Genomic DNA, 21,483 nt, shown 5'->3' on the forward strand with positions numbered 1-21,483 from the left:
AAGTTGGCAGAATCTTCAGAATCACAGAACAGTCACCTTTAAATCCATCGACATTGTGCAAAAGAGCATCAGAATGAAAACAATGAAAGGAGGTGGTCTGGTTTGGCAAGTCTCACTGTATTATCAAATAGATAAATTATGATCCTTATCATTATTATTATTATTAAATTATCAGCTTTCCTACAATAGAGCACAATGCCAAAGCCAGTTCCTGTAATACACAGGCTTTACGCAGGGCAGGAGACCATCAGGCAGGTGGTAATAATGATATGGCCGATCGGTTTATGACACAAACTATATGAAAAATGTGTCAATACCACACAAGGTCACCAAATAAAAGACACTGAAGGGACGGGATAATGAGTTATCGCTGCGTTCCTAAAAAGGATCAAATGTTTCCGGCGTGTTTTCTTGATGGCAGACGCCAGACAGCTTGAAAGCACATGTTGTTTGTAGCACAGTTCACAAGTGATTTCAAAGTCAAGTGATAAATTAGAGGAATCTAAATGAAAAGAAAAAAAAGAAAGCTGGAAACTGACACTTTTCTTAAGCAATGCAAATGCAACTTTAAATGAAGTCTATGGCTTTAATACCAGAGATCAGAGTGGCTCTGTTTTCAAAACATGCCGGCACTCGCAGACTGAAGTGCAGATTAAGAATACCCTTCACTGAACAAGAGCTCCCTTCATCTAATTTTCATTCTCTATGCTAATGTCTGCACAGCAATCCTCTTTAAAAAACAAGAAAAGCCGAATACTTCATTTTGTCTTAGATCTCCAAATGTATTTCTTATTACCCAGAATCCAAATTTGCTTTACATTTCTCGTACCTGCAATACGCGTTAGAGCCCAGCCTTACAAATCAAATTATTATCTTTATGATTTTACAGTGACAAGAGAAGATGCTGAGGGTGCAGAGGCTGACAATCTATCACGCAGTATCTGACAGAGGAGGTAAATCAATCAAAAAGACGACTCCTGGAACACAGAATCAGCAGTGAGCTTTTCGCACAGCGTCACTTTCCTGCGAGGTGACATTTCAAAAACACCCGAGAAGCTGGAGTATCTCCGCCCCTCATGAAGAAAATGCATATGTTCACCCGATGACCCATGAAGCCGGAGAGATGCATGGCGACGGAGAGAGGAAGGATGGAACGGAGAGCGCGGGAGGCGAGGCGCGGAAAGGAGGAGGGGTGAAATGGAACCGTCGGCGAGGCACAATGGGACTGTATAAATCTCAGGAAGTGCATTTGATCATGGGGCTTTTGACAGAAACAGGGATGGAGGAACACGGGCGAGGGAGGGGCGCGCAGAGGTGAGGAAGTGCGCTACCACCGTGTGTCGAGCTGCACACGTTTTGTGATTTCGTTCACGTCCAGAAAGCGGCGGTGGCAAAGGGTGCAGCGCTGTGATATTTCCAGCCTGCTGCGGTGACACATGTAGTGGCTCCAGGCCATGCAGGTTTAGTTAGAGTCTGACTCATGGTCATGATGTAGTGTCTTATACAGTGATAGCTTTGAGACATATGAGCTGGTATTTCCAGTGCCAGACACAGTCCGCCATTTCCTGGGCTGGATTAAAGACGATTCCCGAAGGAGAACTGTGGATTGATTGTGTTCTTAGGTTAGGAACCGGGCTGAGCCCGACGCTGTCGCACCGATATCCAACATGTAGCCAGACAAGGAATTGAAGTTGGAGAACATAAAAGAAAATGTTCCCGTTGGATTTATTGATGAAATTATGGCTTGTGAGGTGAATCAATCAGGACCCAAGCTTGATGCAGTTCTATTGTAGTAGTAGGAAAACATGGAACTTCGAAAAGAAAAAAAAGAAAAAAAAACTTTTAGCTTAACAAATGTAGCCAGTTTCAACAATAGGATGTAAAAAACTACATTTAAAAACTACGTTTGGGGTTAATTATGTTTTGTAATGTTAATTTAAAAAGCACTCTCAACCATTTTTCCATCACCAGAGGTGCAAACTCATGGCAAATGGCAAATGAATCATTATCATGAAATTAAAAGTTTCGATCTACATACGCTGGGGAAGAGTGAGTTGTCTCTAAACTGCAATGTTGCAGGTTCAATCCCCTGTCTATATGCTGACGTGTCCTTGGGCAAAACACTGAATCCCAAACTGCTCCCAGTGGAGTGTTTGCCCTTCAATTCACTTCAGTCTTTATTTATGTACAGTAGCTCCAAATGGAAGACAGCCATGAGTCAAGTCCAGATTGAGGAATCCTCTTTCAGGTTGGATGTTCTCCACATTGATGGAATCTGGGCCTAGTTTAGCGTGTCCATCCAGAAGAAACTAGAGGAATTCAAAAGATTTCACACCTGTCTTGAAGAGGTCTTCCTCAGACATGCTGAACCTGTTAAACAGCTTCAGAAATAAATTTAAATTTACCTTATTGATACATTCGGAGCTTCTAAATGAAGGCCTTAAGTAATTTAACAAAAAAATATTGCTTTTCCAACTTGCATGTTGTAATTTCAAAGAAGAGAGATAAAAAGAAGACCGTGTGCAGCAATAACAGCGTCCCTCTTTAATATTTGGCCGTACACCCTTTGGAAGCAATGACCCAGTGTTTCTTGTAGCCTTTCACTTCTCAGCTGCTGTGGAAGATTTCAGGTCACCCCGAACATTTTCAGTCTGACTGAGGTCAGAACTCATTGCAGGTCATTTTCAAACCATTCCTGCATGATTTTGGATTTCTGCTTTGGGTCTTTTGCTGAAGGCCCCATGATCTCTACATGGCTGAAACCAGGTTTTCATCCACTGTGTGTCACATTTACTCTAAAATCTGTTGATAATTTGTTGATTTCATGATTCCTGTGATACAGTAAAGGCCTACAGTACCAGATGCAGTAAAGAAGTCCTATAACATGATGCTTCCTCCACCATGCTGCACTGTTGGTAGGGTCTTCTTTTCCTTGTCAGGTTTATTGCCCCTTCTGTGAACAAACTGTTGGTGTGCTTTACCAAAAAGCCCTGTTTTTGTTTAATCTGTCCACAAAACATTTGTCTCGGTGGCAAAAACCAGTCAATCCTTTTTATTTGTTTCCTCAGCAATGGTATCGCTCTTGGCCTCCACCAATAAAGCCATGTTTGGTTTCGTGTGCAGTGGTGTTAAGACCAGGATCCCTGACTTTCCCCGGCTGGTCTTCAGGTCTTTGGATGTTCCATGTGGTGTTTTTTTTCCACCATTCACTTCAACCTTTAGACAATATCAGTGACAATACCACATGTTTATCATTTACTCTTTTGTGTTAAATATGAGTTCTCTCTATAGTATATATTTCACTGGATTATTTTTCTTTCCAGGATATATTCCACATTATATATTTAAATATGAGGAGTGCCAACAATGGTGAGCGAGACTGTACATCAAGAAATGATTTTTTGAATTTGCTTCATGCTGACTTCTTCCTTTTCCACGCTCCAACAAAGAGATAGCATCTCACATTACATCAATGGGTAAATGTCATCATCTGTGCTGGGAAGAATGACCGTGGGTCTGCCAATTGGCTCTTTTGAATGAGATGAATTGAAATTCCAGCTATGTGCAATGCATGTTCTGACTAACATGTTAACGTTGCTCATACTGTGCATTCTGTCCTGAACATCGTCCTTCAACGGGAAAAGTCAAACAGAGACAGCATTACAGAACTCAATGGAGATGAATGACAGTCACAACAGGATGGACTCAAGATCAGACTTAGAGCAGTGATTAACATAAAAAAAACAGACTTTGATGCAGCCTCAGCATTTTAAAGTCTTTCAGCCAGAGTTTACAGTCCACACTGTACAAAGATATTATATTTTAATAGTCCTGAGATGAAGACACTGGGCACACACTCATCCAAAGCCTAGAACTTTCTCTCATGCAAAAAAAATGGCAGGGATGAAAAATTAAACCTCGACCTTTTGCCTGTTTGTTCAAAACATGATTAAGTATTTCTCAGTTCTTTTCCTTCTCCTCCCAGAATCGGAACAATTCGCCCTTCCTCACTCTTCGAAAATCTCTAAATTTATGAAACAAGAGTGTTTGTTGAGTCCTTTGGTGATCACATTTTCATAAATGTAACTCAGTTTGTTTGTTTGTTTTTCTCTCTCTGATAAATCTGATGACATTCTTTGGATTATGGTGTATTTTCTGAATGGCTTCAGGTTAAACCTTCAGCTAATACTGTTTTCACACAGCACTTAAAAGCAGGAATGCTTCTAAGGAACTTTGAAGAACTAAACAAGATATTTTTCACACACTATTGTCACAAGAAGTGATCGTACAGTAAGAAGAAGTGCCATTATTCTCATGGCTGTATCGATGCTCCTGCAGAAAGAACAATGCTGAAATGCTGGATCTGACATGAAATTGTGTTAGAGGTGGGCAGTGGCAAGTAAAACTATGATAGAGCTTTAAAAATTGCCTGGTATTTCAGCATGAAATAGATCTGCATCGCCAGTATTCACAAAAAGCACAATTGTAATATTTCTTTATTGAACACAGCTATTAAGCATTCGCAGAGCAGCTGGGGAAAAAACACTCTGGCTAATGACTACAAAGAAAGCTAATTAGTGTCAGGAGTTAATAAACCTGAAATCCAATCAATGAAACAAGATCCGAGGCAGGTGTAGAGCTATTTCGACTTCGAAGAAAAACACTCAAATCTTTTCTGAGTGTTCTATTCACAAGAGGCTTCGGATAATTTTGCCTGGCGAAATGAGATCTCCCAAAAAAAAAATCTTTGATCAAGAAATGTTGATTAGACGAGCGCTGGGCAGATCTGATCAGCACAAAGAGGAAGCGCGCGGTTGAGGTGACTGCTGACGGTGAATGTTTATTCCAGGCTTCAGGTAATTTGTCTCAGCACGTGGTGGGCGGAGCCTATTCCAGCAAAAGTCCATTTGTCACTGGGCTGTGAGTAGCTGGGATCAGAATTTGGGAAAGTTTCTAAAATCACTTTGACATTGAATGTTATGATGTAAACAGGGCATCAGAACTGTGACAAATCTTTCAGCGTTCTTAAATTTAAAAAGTGCTGGAATTGAACCGAGACAGAGAAGCACGGGCAGAGGAGTGAAGCTAGGAGCAAGAAAAACAGCACCGCTGTTTGAATAAAACTAACAACACAACGACATTAGCGTCATGCACTCAGGTGTTTTTAGGAAGTGTATTAATCACAAATTATTGCCCTGTTGCAGTAATCGACATCTTTGCATATTGCATGAACATTTCACACAACGCACTCATAGCAAACATTAATAAGCTGTGGACTCACATGACCCTGCTTTCACTCCTCCAGCCATCCATTATAGTGTCATGGATTCATTGACAAAATCAACAAGTGCTCCTCTTCTGAAATGAGAAATGAAAAAAAAAAAATATATATATATAATGAAAAGCGGAACAGTTGAAGAGTTTAAACTTTTAAAGCAGCTCACATAGATTTTGTGTTTGAGTTGTGTACACATGTACATCAAGAAGCAGTCAGAGCCAGAAGTGAAACAGTGTCACAGAATTTCCGATGAAGCCTCAGCTGCGAACTGGCAACGTGTCGTCTAAATGTTTACATCTGTCATGGTGTGCAAACGGCACCAGCCGCCATCTGCTCGGCCTCGACAGGCTGCACGGCGTTCGCAGAAGCTAACGAGGAGGTTCGGGTGGAGTTCATTTTGCTTCCGAGGACGACGCTCAGGTGGGTAAAATGAGGCGGCGCTGCTGACACCATTGTTTGAGGACGGGCCCGACTGAAGCTACACCGTTGCAGCGGTGCAAACAAACGTGCACGCCCACGAGCGCGCACCTTTGTGCATGCCAATTCAGATATAATGCACGGATGTCCTCTGCGTTTCATCATCAAAGCCATATCAGGCTGTGCAGGGTCTGAAGGGTAGAATATGAACCGGATAAAACAAATCGTTTGATGTGTGAAAGACAGACACTCCAGCTCCAAAGTACTTAAGCTTCTCCTCCCAGTGGACTGACAAGGGAAGGAGGGTATGAGCAAGAAACGAGCGCTCCCCTCCTTTATTCCCCCTCCCCTCTGCGGCTCATCGGGAAGAGTTTCCAAAGCGTTGCGTCATTGTTTATGCAAGGTCCCAATGTCAGCACGAGCGGTGTCAATTAAATAAATAATGTCAATATTGACAGACGTTTGAAAGGCGTGGTGCGGCAGCGAGCGAGAGGAGGCAGGGCGGGAGGGGGCGAGCACGGGGAGTGGAGCCGACGCGAGATCTGATGAGCGAGTTAGTGTACATTTGAGCCTGCGTGTACGCGTTGAACCGTGACGGGATGAGGAGACGCTTTCACGCCTGACACCGCTTTAATTCTGACTCACCATCGCAGCCCTCTGTTTTCTTTAACCCTTCCTCCGCCCACCAAGGCCGATACGCTCGGCCGTGCTTTGAAAATCGCCCCTTACCCTCAGATTTACACGATCGTTATTCTCTATCTTAAAGTGAAACAGATGGCAGATCCAGTTTTCTTTGTAGATGTTAAAATATTCACCAAGCTGCCATTAAGTCTTTGATTGTCTGGGCTCTACAAAGGCCTTTTTAACTCTGGCTAATTTCCCTTCAAAGGATTTGGAGCGTCTCAATGAGTTATGACCACAAATATGGCTGTGTTTCTCAGTCTTTATAGATGAAAGGCAGCGTCAGCTCCGGTGTCAAACGCTCAACGCACTCGGCCCCTTCTTAAAAGTGCGGAACAGCCTTTTAAAATGAAATTGAATTGTTCTCATGGACGATGGGGCTCAACGCGCTCAGGTGCGTTAGCTAAACATATTCATCTGCTGATTGTGGAAATGTTTTGAGTCGCCCACCGCCAGTCACATCATGAATTGCTTTCTGAAATAATTTATCATACACTTATCTTGGCAGGCCTTTCAGGTATTCTGCATTGGAGATGTGGGTGCTGTTATCCAAAACTGAAACCCGGTAATAAACGTGCCCCGGGGCCAAACTTTTAATTAGCGTGCTGGTGATAAGCTCCAGCGATATCTGTCTTCCCATCAGTGCTTTTTAGCTTTTTGGTGTAATTTATTATCTCGCTGCCGCCTCTCCTGCGCCGTCTGAGTCGTCCATCCTCCACATGCAAACAGGCAGACATCGAGCAAGGTCAGCACATCGCGGAGCGGAGTCCGCAACGGAGGCGGGCGACAGGGAGCCAAATGAAGATGCAGGTGAAGATAAACTTTGACCTCTAATGCATGAAATTAAATTGAGGATTTGTTCTAATTTGATGGTTGGAAAATTGGCACAATTGGAAATGGGTTTCACTTTGATGTTTTTTTTTTCATAGCAGTCCCAAAACACCTTACGGCTGAGGCTCGACTGGTAGAGTGGACTGTCTGTCAATGGTTCTCAAGAAGTTGCATGTTTGATAACCCTCCTTTGGATTGAGCAACTTGTATGGCAGCTCCCTCCACTGGTGTGTGTGTGTGTGTGTGTGTGTGTGTGTGTGTGTGTGTGTGTGTGTATGAATGAATGAATGTGATTAACAGTGTAAAGCACTTTGGGGTAAAAGCCACAAACAACTGAAAGCCATTTGTCATTTACATTGTTAATCCCATTCACACACACACACACACACACACACACTAAAGTGCTCAACCATTCATTTGCATCAATGCGGGATCCAGTTTTTTGCTGAAGGACGTTTGTAGATCAAAAGATCAAACCTTCAACTGCACATTCAAACTGACTCATGTCAACATGTTTCACCAATCAACGCCATTTCACTAGTTTCAGTTGTTTTTGACTAATATATTTAAAAATGACAGTAATCCTGGTGACAACCGACCTGGTGTCAGAAGCACAGAACTGATCCACAACTAAATTCAACAAACTATATGCTTCAGACACACTTGCTGGAGACTGGAGATGCACGTCTGGACAAACAGAAATGAAAACAGAAACGTGGCAGAGTTGCATCGAGTTAAAAGTTATGTTCGGTAAGACGGTCCATCCATATGCACTGCTTGGAAGTGGAAATCTCAAAAGCCTCACTCTTATGTCCTGAAGGTCTTCTTCTTTATACTTCTGTTGGGGTTTACGATTGGTAATTGGGAATAAATTACTAAAGTATTGATTACTGGAAGTAATTGATTACTTTAAGTAATTTCGTTACTTATTAATTTGAGTAAATTTTCATTTACCAATTAATAATTGCAGGTCATTAACAGTGGATCACCAATAACAATCAATTATGGCATAATAAACTGTTTACAGTGAAGCAAAAAATCACCACGGTAACTTATGCTGAATGCCTGACCAGCTCCAGAGCAGGTTATGCGCTGGATAAGAGATCAATGAGTATGAAAGCTGCACAGACAGTAATTTATGGCAGGCATAACCACTCGTACCGTCACTGTGAAGAATTAATATTTAAACACAAAATGCGTTAACGCTGCCAACATTCCCTCCTGGTTTTTGCTGCAGCCACGGTGTTGCTTTTGGCCTGGATCAGAATTTGTCATATTTTATAGAATGACAGTACGCTCCGCCATAATAAAATACAATTGCCCTTTGGGATTTCTTCATGTTTTTGATTGACCAAAAACATGACGACTCTGCCCCTTTTATGTGCCCGTGCACATATCCAACTATGTAGCACCGGTTCATTTCCAGCTTTGTCTATTCGTTAAAATTTACCATTGAAGCTTTGTCTCTTTTGGTTACATTTTGTTTGCAAAAGTAATGGAGGTTTTTCTCTGGTGCTGCGGTAGCATCCTATGGTTATACAGTGACATCTAGTGGTAACCGAGGGTAAATTTTGTTTGTTGCTTCTCGCTAAAAGTTACTTTACCAGCCAAGCAACAAAGGAGGGTGAATAAAAATAATGAAAAAGGGCCAACACCAGTTGATACAAGGAGTACTATTGATAAAAGTTCCAATGATACCATCCCTGCAGTGTTTATTATGAGATTCAATCAGCGCTCCTACTTTCACACTCATTAGACTCAGAATGAAATTTCATTACGGGCCATCAATGAAATTCACAAGCAAAATTACCATATCTGCAAATACTTGCTAATGACGACCATAGGAGCGGAAAGATGAAGTGATGAGACGAGCTTTGTTAGGGGGTATGAGCATGTTCACCAGATGCCAAGCCACCTGCTACTGGACTTCAGCAAGAAAACGAGCCAGCGCGGGCTGCAACGGCCACCAACAGGAGGAGGGAGCTTCATCAGTCTGCTCTCATTAAAATAAACAAAATACTGCAACCGATTCGCCAAGAAGCAAACTGTTTAGGAACAGTTTCTCTTTTCCACACAACTTGCATGGCATTTTAATTGCACTTGCAGCACCGCACCTGTTAATTAAGCGCACGCCACTCGGCGTTGGGTGGCAGGAAGCCGTCATCAAGCAGGATTAGGAAATGACAGATGACACTGATGATGAAAGGGTTTCCCCACCTGTCTGCAACCCTGCTTCCCCCTTTGAACCACACTGTCTCTATATATACCAGGAGCATCTCATTTACACCTCTTGAAATGTGATCAGAGACACAGCGTTTTAAGTGAAAGTGCATTGTTTTCAAGTTCAGAAAAGTTTTGAAAACAAAGTCCGTTAACTGATGGAACAGTGAAGACAATGCAGTCAGCAAGCCAGACCACAAGTTGGCGCTGACAGTGACATTTATATAGACAGATGATGAATTGAATGCTATTTTCGGTGACTAACTACATATCTCCTTTCAATTTATTAACAAAAACTGCTGCATTTAAACTGAAATACAGATTCTGTGATATCATAAAAAAAACGTTATAATCAGTTGTTTTTTTAATTTTAAAAGTTAGTAAAATATGTAATTTTTAAACTCACGAAAACAGATGAATTTAGAATTTATGATTAAAATGAAATTGTCATTCGATGCAGTGCTGCATGATGCTAGGTGTCTATATATCGCATATTTAGATGATTTATTGAGTGCTGTGATAATGAGTTGAGGTGAGCTTGTGTCCACTGTGTATAAATAAAGGAATCTTAATCTTAGAAACAAATAATAAAATGATTCAAGCGCCGAGTGACAGGCAAACCCCCAGACTTGAATCCCTGCATCAGGGTCATGACGGGTACGGAGTCAAAACGGTGATAATTATTTCCAAATACTAATAGTTTTCCATCCCTGGCAGCTCCTCACAGCAACACAACTGCATTTGTTTCTGTGAAAGCAAATTTGGGGGTTGTTGTCTTTCTGCAGAGGCAGTATTAGAGGAATAAAGAGATAAAGCGATCCATTGACCGTGCAATCCAGGCTACCTCCAGATGTGATCCCACGTCAATAGCAGGTCATGGCGTCAGCTTAAATTAAAAATATTATGCATATTGTGACCTTCACCTGAAGACATTTAGTCAATATGTTAAGAAAATATTACAAATAGGCTTTACAAGTAGCTCAATAAGTGCATGTGTCTTTGTAAAGGATGTTTTCCAATTTACATTTCCCTAAAATGTGTTTGCACAGACACTTCCTGCTCGTCCATGGCCCCGTGCTTCAGCGTTTACATAATTATCACATGTTTGAATTCTCTATTTGTAGGTGTTGCATTTTTAACAATTTCTCACAACAGAAGCTTGCAGAGTAGAGTCTCTACATTGTGGAGAGTGAATATTTACAAAACTACTCGAAGAATGACTGGAGACATTTCAATGAAGGGCTAATGGTTCATACGGTTTCTTCAAAGTTCTGTTAAGGGATCCAGCTGTCATTTTCTTTTTCTCATCCCATTTTATTCTGTATTTATATTCTGTTTGTAGAATAAACAAGTAATATAACCACAGAGGGTAAAACGCAGCGCTGTATGGTATTAAGTAAACATGTGATATGCAATAATCGCAATATCAATATTAGCATTTGGCACTCAGAGAGCGCACACCACCGCCACAGCTGAAATCAGTCACCAACAACAATAAGAACGCCATATATAATAAAACAACATTGTGATCGGGGGTGTGATCGGAGCGGACGCTGCGGCGTGTGGCGCCTCTCTCTCTCGCCCTCTCTCCCTGTGTGTGTGTGTGTGTGTGTTTATCTGAAAAGGAAAACCAAATCGCAACATAATTTATGTTATTTTATTTTATTTTAATTTGAAAATGGACTGGATTCTCTCGTATTTTCCGTTCCCGACTTCCTGTGTGGTGCGATCTGCTCTGTCCAGCTTTACAACTGGCGGAGAAAATAGAGAGGAGCGGAGCGGCCGCGGTCCACGGCGCGAGCCGCTATGTGCGCGGTGGTCCCCCGCGCTTCCTGTATGAACCATCAGATAGGTTAACAGGGGCGCCGATGTGAAAGTCGGTGCACGGCGCTTCCGCTTCCGCACGCGGCGCGTCCTGTGTGAACCAGGCGTTTGTCGCCCCCTGTCGGCGGGCCTGTCCAACCATGTGAAAGACTCCCTATGTGTCAGTGATAAAGAATCCTTTAAAAAATTCCTGGATCCAGACAGTGATCCGGATCATCACCAAAATGTAATGGATTCTAAGTTAGCCCAAGACCCACCTTTCCACAAAGTTTCATTGCAATCCGTCCATTACTTTTTCCGTAATGTTGCTAACAAACCAACCAACCAACCAACAAACTGACGTGATTGCATAACCTCCTTGGCGGAGGTAACTAAGTAGATCATGAAAGTGTATTTGTGCCTTGATATTTGTTCTTACAAATATTTTTTGGTAATTAATCATCATTGTCATTCATATTTAAAATTCTGTCATTCCAAAATTGTTGGCAATTCACTCATGCATGTCGATCTCGTGATAAATTTACATTTTCTTGCAGCCAAACCAAACAGTTATTCAGGTGAAATAAATAAATAATAATCAAGGCCTTTCTGTGTGGAGTTTGTCCGGCTTCCTCACGCGGTGCAAAAACATGCACGGCAGGTTAATTGGTCACCCTAATTGGCCTTAGGTGTGAATATGAGCATGAATGGCTGTCTGTCTATATGTGTCAGCTCTCTGACAGACAGGCAAACTGTCCAGGGTGTACCCTGCACTCACCCGAAGTAGCGGAGATCAGTTCCAGCCCCCCGTGACCCTGAGAAGGATGAAGTGGCTTTGAAGATGTATGATTACTATATTTTAAGTTTAAACTAAGTGGGGTTTTTTTTTTTCTGTTTAGCTGCACATGGCATTTATAAAAACAAGCAACTTACATCTCAAAATATACCAGATACATATCGTCTGGCACCTCTAGTCGGCATTGCATGACAACAGGAGGCTGCTGTGGTGCTTCCACATGAACCCTCACTGCTTCCACTGACAGCACAAGCACCAGAAAGTAAAACATACACAGCAAAAGTTAACCAAATAAATGAAAAAAATATGCGGCAAAAACCACAAAAAGAACAGTAACAACACTTTAGAGTGTCTGAGAAACTTGTGAGAGACTAGAGAAAAACTGAGAAATTACAATTAAGAGGCCAATCGTGAGCTAAATACACAACGCCCAAAGGTGGAGGAACAAATTTACAGCTGGGTTCTTGAACGGCTACTGACCAAATCTTATTGACAGTGCAGTTTATATCTGAAGATTTTGTTAAATTGAAGATTTTTGTAAAACTGAGGATTGTGAAAGCCTACGTACTGATGGAGTTTGACATGAAACAAATTGTCATGGCTAGAATACTGATTTCCTGCAGCTCTTGTTGAGTGTTCCCTGTATGCACGGTCAGTGTTCATCCAAGGAAGGGAAAAGCAGTGAACTGGGAACAGGCTCATGGACAGTCTAGCCCGATTGATGCATGTGGCTCGATGGATGTCCCACCTCACTAGCCCACCACACTCACCACACTTTAAGGATCTGCTGCTAAGATCGTGGTGTCAGATGCCACTGTACACCTTTCGTCTTGTGGAGTTCGTGCATCGACAGGTCAGAGCTATTTTAGCAGCAAAAGAAGCAGCCGTGGTTCAGTCACCGCCAATCAAAAGATTGCACATTTGATTTGCCATCTCCCCTTGTCGAAGTGTCCTTGGCCAAAACGCTCAACAGCAAGTCGATGACGTGCAAGCATCTAGCTAGCACGGACACAATCACCACTGGTGTGTGTTTGTGAATGAGAAGGTGTCTGTGTGTGACGCAAGTTGATGTAAAAGAGACTTTAGTATCAGGCAAGTGGTCTTGACGGAAACATCTGCTTCTCTTTTGATTGATTCCTCTGTATTTGAGACTAGAATTCAGGTTTATTCTGCCTTTAAAGGAAACTGAATGGAGCCAATTGTCATTCTTGTGCATCTAAAGATGTTTGCATGGAGTTGGACCACTCTTGAACCTTTTTTTAACGTTCCGATGTGTACCTCTGAGGAGCTCTGAGTTCTTTGAGAAGTAACAGCCAGCGCTACTATGGTTTCAAGGTTCAAGTCACAATGAACAGTGTTTTGCTATTTTGAATAGATTCAACTGGGCTTCAGAGAGGACACACTGCTCAAGAGCTTTAGCACAGAGGAAGCAGTTTCACAGTTCGGCTTGTGCTTACTGTCACATGTGCATTCAAATTTCTTTTCAGATGGGTGTCGAGAAAAGTTAACGTGTTGATTCACAGATTTTCCCTCCTCAGCGTTGCTTCTTTTATCCAAAGAGTCAGTGTGGTTTATCAGTTCATGATTAACAGGTTGACAATTTTGTTTTCAAAGTGTCTTGCACATAAGATTGGCTGAGAACATTTATCGAAAAAAGACTTTTTCTTCATATTTGATTATTTTACTGAGTTTTCAAAGTCTACATCTGAGTGTGCTCTGAGTGAAATTATCTCCCATATGCTGATGACCCAGGTCGGCTCATTTATCCTATTCAGGAAGCAAGAGATTGATTGTGCCTGTGCCATCGCTGTAATTATACTGTCATCACTTAATCAACCTTATTGGATTCCTCAAGCGGTTGGAGTCCCTGAGGCAGGAGCTGGGAGAAAGATTGACTTTTTTTGGACGGAATGAGAATGAGAGCACGAGAGAGGGAGAGGGGTGGATGAGAGGAAGAGCGCGCGAGAGAGAAACCGAGGGACCAAATTAAGCATGGAGTCAATTGAGAGGCAAAGCAACGGGGTAATGAGGACATGGAGACATCAAATAACTGGACAATGGCGGTGAAGGAGTGCTACGGTCATGTGATGATGTTGATAATGAGGATGGAGGAGACGGGAAAGTGGTTCGGCGAACGGCCGCAAAGGGATGATGGGGGATCAGGTGGGAGGGTGCGGCTGGGAACTCCGAGTGATTGTTTCCCGAAGTCTGTGTCGGCCATGCCAGAGAGGAGGGAACAAATGGTTTGGATGTCACCTGGAAAGGCAGTTTAATAATTCATTTGTCTATAGAGCTGAGCAGAAAGGGCTGCTTTGAAGAGCAGGGCACAGATGGTCATCAGAGTGAAAGAGAGGCACACACACACACACACACACACACACACCTTCATACGCCCACACAAAGACAGGCCTGAACTGGAGACCGGCTCATCACCTGGGTGTGCACCATATGCCACTGTGGCAACCTGCTCCGGAGGCCCACCGCTGAAAAATGCACACAAACATGTCTGCTTAGGCACAGACACAAATGCTTCCCATTTCATAAGTGTTCCACTTCCACCAGCACAGACAGGCTTTCTTGCATACTGATGTGCAATTGTGTTTATGCGGGCTGCAAAGATAAGACGCTACCAGCTGATAGAAATGCCTGGTGGAGTGTTTTAACCTACACTCTGAGGCACATCACTGCACGCATATCCAAAGTCAAATACGGGGGAACGTAAACAGGCGAGGTCTCCACACTCAAAAAAGATGGGGTGAGGAATGTAAACTGTGCTTTCTGTCAATCCATCACTGTGTGAAATTACCTGCCATCACCATTCCCTCTTTTTGCCATTTCACATCTGACTAAGCCCAATCCAGACACCAAATCTAACATCTAATGATGCAACAGCGGACTGCAGCAGCCCAAAAAGCTCTGCATCCCTCCATCTTGATAGGACACCTACCTGTGCCATAACTACTAAAACAGCAGCTCACCTTTCATTCAATTACTGTACTGACTTTAATGGTTATGAGCTCTGCCTTCGTGCCTGGCGTGCTTTGTTCCTCTCCCTGTGAGGCTTGCAGGTGATTACTTCAAGGCAGTGAAGGTCTCATCGTGGGTTCTGCAGTTTGTAGTCATACCTGAGATTGTTTGTTTGATGTGGTATCATATGGGACTTTCGTATTTCCATTTCAAAGACAAGGGGCAGGCGGCGATTCCTCACAACAGCTCTTTTAGCTGTTTTTTTTTTTTTTTTTTTGTGAAACAGTTACGACGAAATGGAGCTGTGGTGAACACAGATACCGACACAGGTAAGGTAAAGATGTGACAGAGATGATTAAAAGTGGCAACACGAGGGCAAGGATGACAAAAGTGCTTAGCTGTGGACAAAAGGAAGAGTTTAGCAGGGATGCGGATGGACTTTTGATGAAAAGGTTTGAGGCTGAGTGGATGGTCAAGAAGTGATTGAGAGTGTAAACCCAGGTTGACCCACCAAGACCAGACAGAGGATCCACGTATTGATGGAACAGACTCCAGACGACAAGCCCCATTACCCAGTGGATTGCTGCAGCTAAAGAGAGGGCACAGAGGAGCAGAGGGAGGCAGGGGGAGGCAGGGGGGGAAGGGTGAGAGGAGATAGCCCACTGAGCACAGGGGTGAAATGTGCTGAAATTAAACCCAGAACCACAAACATGGCTTACAACAGTGCTAACCGACGTGGCATCTTCGCTCATTTTCAATCAATTACTGCTGACACAGCTGATCGACTGACAGAGAAAAGGACAAATGTGATAATAAAGGATTCATTTGCGTAATTTACAAAATAGAAGTTCCAAATAATTCTAATTTCTTGCTTCTGAATGATCAGAATGGACTTATTTTCTCAGAGTTTTATTTTTCAAATCTCTGTCAGTACAGTTTTGAAATTGGCTGAAGAGCATTGGACTTTACATACTGTAAATACTTCCGTGCTTCAGCAGTATCAACAGGTTTGTTCTCAAGCACGGGAGAAGTAACCCATGATGATTCTCACTGCAGACGTACGTAACGATACCAAAACCAGTATCACACAGAGCACCTGTGAAAACTCTCCAGTCCAATCCGGTGAGTTTTAGGTGACATAATCACAACTCAGATACGCAAGAGAGCAGGAGCAATGTCAGCGGAGATTATTTAAAATGAACAAGAAAGACCAAGGTAAGTCCTCCCCTTCTATGAAGAGGAGGTGAAAGACAGATCATACGATCCCAGCAGCTAATCACCAGAGACATCTGGACCAACATGCTACATGTAACATGCTAAACCTTGGCTCTACAAAAAAGTGCTTGGCAGGTTTCCAGAAACTAAGGTTTCATCTTAGCTGTTTAAAGCTGAAGGAAAAACATCTAAGTGGCGACATAAGACACTCAGCTACTTTCTATTTCCTTCTTACTTGAAATAAAGACATTGTTAGTGTCGGTGGTAGTAGATGGAGATCATTTTCTCACGATAGAGCTTTTAATCATTAAGTATCAAAATTAAGGAGACCATATTCATCACATATAAAAGCTCATAAGTGCCTGTCAGTGATACTATCAAGAACTGCTCTGTTACTATTCAAACAATCTCCTGTTTACTGGAGGAGCAGGGACATGTCATTAATATTACTCAGTCTTTCAGATATCAGAATCAGCCTGAATCTACAGTACAGACAATGCATTAGCAACATTAGCTTACCTCTAAAAGACCTGCCTCCTGCCATCTGCATGCTTGCAGTTTATCTCAGCTGTTTGGTGCTGCTAATTAATCATTGATAAAAAGGCCTTAAAGTGGAGCATTATTCTTCAAGAAACTTCATTAGACCCACGCAACAATCACTGCAAGAGGTTATAACAATATTTACTTTGAGCACATTAGAGAGACTAGTTACCTTTTAGCTGCAGTAAGTATTAAACGAAGCCCACCACTTGTGAAGTAATATTTTTTTCTGTAGTTTTCACGAGCCCCGCTCTCTGTCATGAAGAGTTACTGACTTCATCCTGACGTGCTCGTTGACCATGTATAACAACTTTTGAAATGACCTTTTCACGCTTCATTGAGTAAGAAATGTTGTACGGTGGCAAAGTTAAACACCCCATGCCCCAGATTCACCTCTTTTTTTTTTTTTTTTTTTGAAAGATTTCCCATTTTTAAAAGGGTCCAAATACAGAACGACTTATTTCCAAAAATAAAACTTGCAGCTCGACTCCAACAAGTGCATTTCACAGGTTTGTAAAAAAGCGAGCGTTGCCTATGCCTTCCGGGTCGTCCTCCATTGTTCTTTTTCTTCAGCTAGGTCTTTTATGTGACATGAATTGTCATGAAAATGCACCCCGTGCCGTCGTTCCTTCACCTGCGCAAAACCTGCGACATGACTTGCACAAGCAGACACAATCTCCATGGCGACAAAGTAAAATTATAGGTACGGAGTAGGTGAGAAGGCGGCGGCGGGGGCGGGGGCGGCGGTGGGGGTGAAAGAGGTGTCAAAGTCATACAATCAGCGGTGACAGGCAATCACTTGGGAGTTTTAAAAAAGCAGACCGTCAGTACGGAGGAGACAAGGCGGGAGAGTGATAGATGTCTGGGAAGATGGGAGGAATGCAGGGATGACATGATTACAGGAGGATGGGGTGATGAGCTTGATGAGCCTTAATGGGGATATAATACAAAAACTGGGTGGAGGACGAGCGTGAACCTGCCTGAAGAGGAAGCTGAGTGTGCAGAGAACAAAAACAGGGGAAGGCAGGTGGCGCTGAGCGGCAGAGAGAGGGCTAGGTGAGTGTGCAAGATTGATTGGTGATTGCTCTTGGATTTTGTGGCACCGAGTGTGAAAGCAATAAAGAGAGAGAGAGATACAGAGAGAGAGAGAGAGAGGAAGAGAGAGAGAGTTGTAAAGAAGAGGGAATATAAACTCCCAGATGCCAGGTATTTTTCCTTCCAGGAGGTGAGACGACAGGAGTCTAATGAGTTCCCTCATAGCCGGGCGGGTTTCATCTTATGAATCACACAAGCATGCTTGCACACACACACACACACACACAAACACACACACACACATGCTCACATAGCTGTAATGAATTACAGAGCTCTCAGCCTAAAACCTTGGCCCTGTACCTCATCACATGATACACGCATACATCATCCGGCGCGGCCGATCGATTCCTCGGCAGCCGTTCGACACAAATACACATGGAATCGAATGCTCCGTGACACATTCCATCACCTACTGTACCCTCGGATCCCCACCGACATCCTCTCGAGAACGCTTCACACAATGGGCGTCAATATATCGAGCGAACCTAAGCAAAACCATGAAGGCTCGCTTTTGTCTTCGCAAACCTTTTTAGGGTGTTTTCTTGTGGGCAGATTGAGAGAGAGAAAAATTTGAAACTTTACAGTTTTTTTCTGACCTCGAAAAGAAACTTCACTTTTCCAACAAGTGGAACGGCAGAGAATGGCGCTGAAAAGCAGATTTATTTTAAATTATAAAATAAATCTGAAACTCTCTAAAACAAAAGTTACACAACTGACCGTGTTTGCAGATAAACTTTAAGATGCATTATCCAGGGAGTGTTTGGGACTGGAAATGTTTCACCTTTAGGCCTCTGTACCTATCAAATCGTGAAAAATAGTGCTGACTGTAAATGAGACATAAAAATGACAATTCAGAAATGTTCCCGGTCATGTCTGAAAGATGTGTTCCAAGCTGCTGTCTTCTGCTGCACTTTGCTTCAGGTCAGTGTCTAGCTCTCTGAAATAAACTGTTTGTAGAATAAATTAACGTCACAGCTGCTCTGTAACATTTGTTCGGCATTGTTCATCTGTTTAATGCCACGAGAATGCACTAATGGGGCATTTCCATTTCCAGTCTTGAAAGATTGAGAGAAAATAATCATGTCCCACAAGAGGAAACATAAACCAGCTAGCATGGCCATCCCATGTCCAAAGGCGTCATTGTTCACTGGATTTACATTTTTTAAGAACACATTTCTTTCTTCTTTTTTTCTTTTTTTTTTATGAAATATAATTAAAAAGTGCTTTATTAATCCCAGAGGCCAGAGGGAAATTCTTCAAATAACTTTAATTAGATTTGTTTTGTTCACTTTCTTACCATTTCTAACCTTTCATTCTGATTTCACTCATTGATTCTGTTTACACATGTAAGCACTGTCTAAAAACCACCAAACAGAGCCTAAATCTGAGCCTAAGACTATTTAACCAAGACATTTGAAAATGTCTGTGGTGAAAGGGAATAGTGTTTTGCCATTTTTGATGGATGCAAAAAGATAAAGAGATGGGGATACAGTATGTTCCAAAGAAGTGTACAAACATGTACACAGACATAACCATTGCAGTAAAAATCAATCCACAAATCACTACCAAGCACCCGAAAACACTTCACAATCCAATGAACCTGAAATGCTCAAGCAGTTATCACCAAAAACAATCATGTAGTTGTCAAATAGATTTACTCAGACCGCAACACACACTAGTGGGTCCAAGAGAACCACACATTTACTTGGAACCAAGACTTTTAAAAGGTCACTGCGTGTTTCAGGCCTGATAGCGCTCTGAGAACAAGGGCTCCTAAAATGGCGGCTCACTTGGTGGACGTGAGACTGCTCCTGCGGGGAAAATATAGGCGATGATAAGATGGTTCCAAAAATTCTATGCCATCTTCACCGAGTGGAAATAGGTGCTGGGGAGTCTTCGCTGAGTGAAAACGGTTTCTGAAACTTGGTCAGAGGCTCCAATAGGGAAGGTTTCGGTCTAGATCTCCTCTCTGCTTTGTTCCGACAAATCGGGAGGCGCTTTTGGACTCGCCTTTGTTGACATTTTTTTTTTTTAAAGATATTAGATGGAAGACTTTGAGAAATTAAATCAAAACCATGTACAAAAACAAATTAAAACACATACAAAACTAAGAACACTGAGCAGTCTGAGTTATAAACTGTTCAATAAGTTTAAGAAAAAGAAAAATGTACAAACTGTTTCTCATAAACAAGCCACACATATTCAAATGGGCAAACTCAGGGACAACCAGTGTAACGAGTTTGAGCCTCTTTGAAGAACAGATCACCAGGCAAGTATACCAGTAGCGGGCGCCCGCCATAAATCCAAAACGAGCTCATCATTACCTTTTAACTTTACACTAAACCTTTCCATTGGTAGTGCTCGAAAAATGCCTTTATACCAGTTAGTGGCTTATCCTTAATCCAATTAAAATGAATACATTTCCGTGCTAAGAATAAAAGCTTTCCTAATAATATGGATTTGTTCTTTTCTGGTAACTTAATAGGAGATGGCGGCCCCAGAGGAAACTGACCGCAATCTTTACAAACTCTCCATGTTAGGAAACCACTGATTTCCTTGGTTATACAAGACCAGCATTGAGATATTAATGTACTGTAAATGGTTTGAGCCTGTGAGACCATTCCACTGATGTCTCCGGTGTTGGAGGGAAGGGGGATCGTGTTGGACTCTTTAGCGAGGCTGGAAAACGTGGACAGGTAGCCTACTGCTCCGCCACAGTCAGACCAACAGCAACATTTCCGTTATGCTGAGTCACAGCATCCGACAGGAGACAGAGGGCTTCCACCATTGCCTCCGTTTTGACTAAAACTACGGTGCTCACGCTTCGCTATCGTATGAGTTTAGAGTTATTTATGAGTTGACAGTTAAACGCATGAGTTCAGAGCTAATCATGTTAGAGTTAAATATGCCAGTGTACCGTAGAGTTAATCATGTGAGTTTAAAGTTCAGAGTTAATCCTGAGGTTACTGTTAATCCTGAGTTCAGAAGGCTGCGCTAAACTCATTGTGAGTTTAGAGTTAGTCATGTGATCTTATAGTTTTAGAGTTAATAAGGGTTTCAAGCATATCTAAAAAGAAATTGTGACAATTCAAGTATTGCAAGTAAAAAATACATGAACATTTCAGTTTTGATATATATCTTAAAAGTAACTTAAAAATAACTGAATAACTTAAAAGGAATTCTGTTTAGTTTTTCTTTTTTGTGCACCTGCATTAGAAAACCTTTTTTAACCTCAAATCAAAGTTAAATCATCATTAAGGTCTTGGCTGCAGCACTCAGCTGTTGTCAAACACGCACTTAACAGTTTTCATATATCACTCATACATCTGCTAATTACAGCATCAGACAGCCGACACCGGAGTCATTAGTGACGAGGAAAAGTGGTCATAAGGAGGCAGCAGATGCAAATTATGCCAATATATCTTGAACTAAATTGTTCCTGCATGACTTTTTTTTTCTCCCTCACAGCAAATCCTGATGCTACTTCTGTCTTCCAACCAGCTGTTTATCCCAGCGCTCCACCTCCGTGTCAACACGTCACGCTTCCTGCACTGAATCAACCAGGAGTCCTCGTTCCGCCGCGAGTCTTCCCTCCATTCACTCCGACGCCACGGATATTAGATCACGACACCACAGAGGC

Source organism: Salarias fasciatus, chromosome 6 (genome assembly GCF_902148845.1).
Source record: "Salarias fasciatus chromosome 6, fSalaFa1.1, whole genome shotgun sequence".
Lineage (NCBI taxonomy): Eukaryota > Metazoa > Chordata > Actinopteri > Blenniiformes > Blenniidae > Salarias > Salarias fasciatus.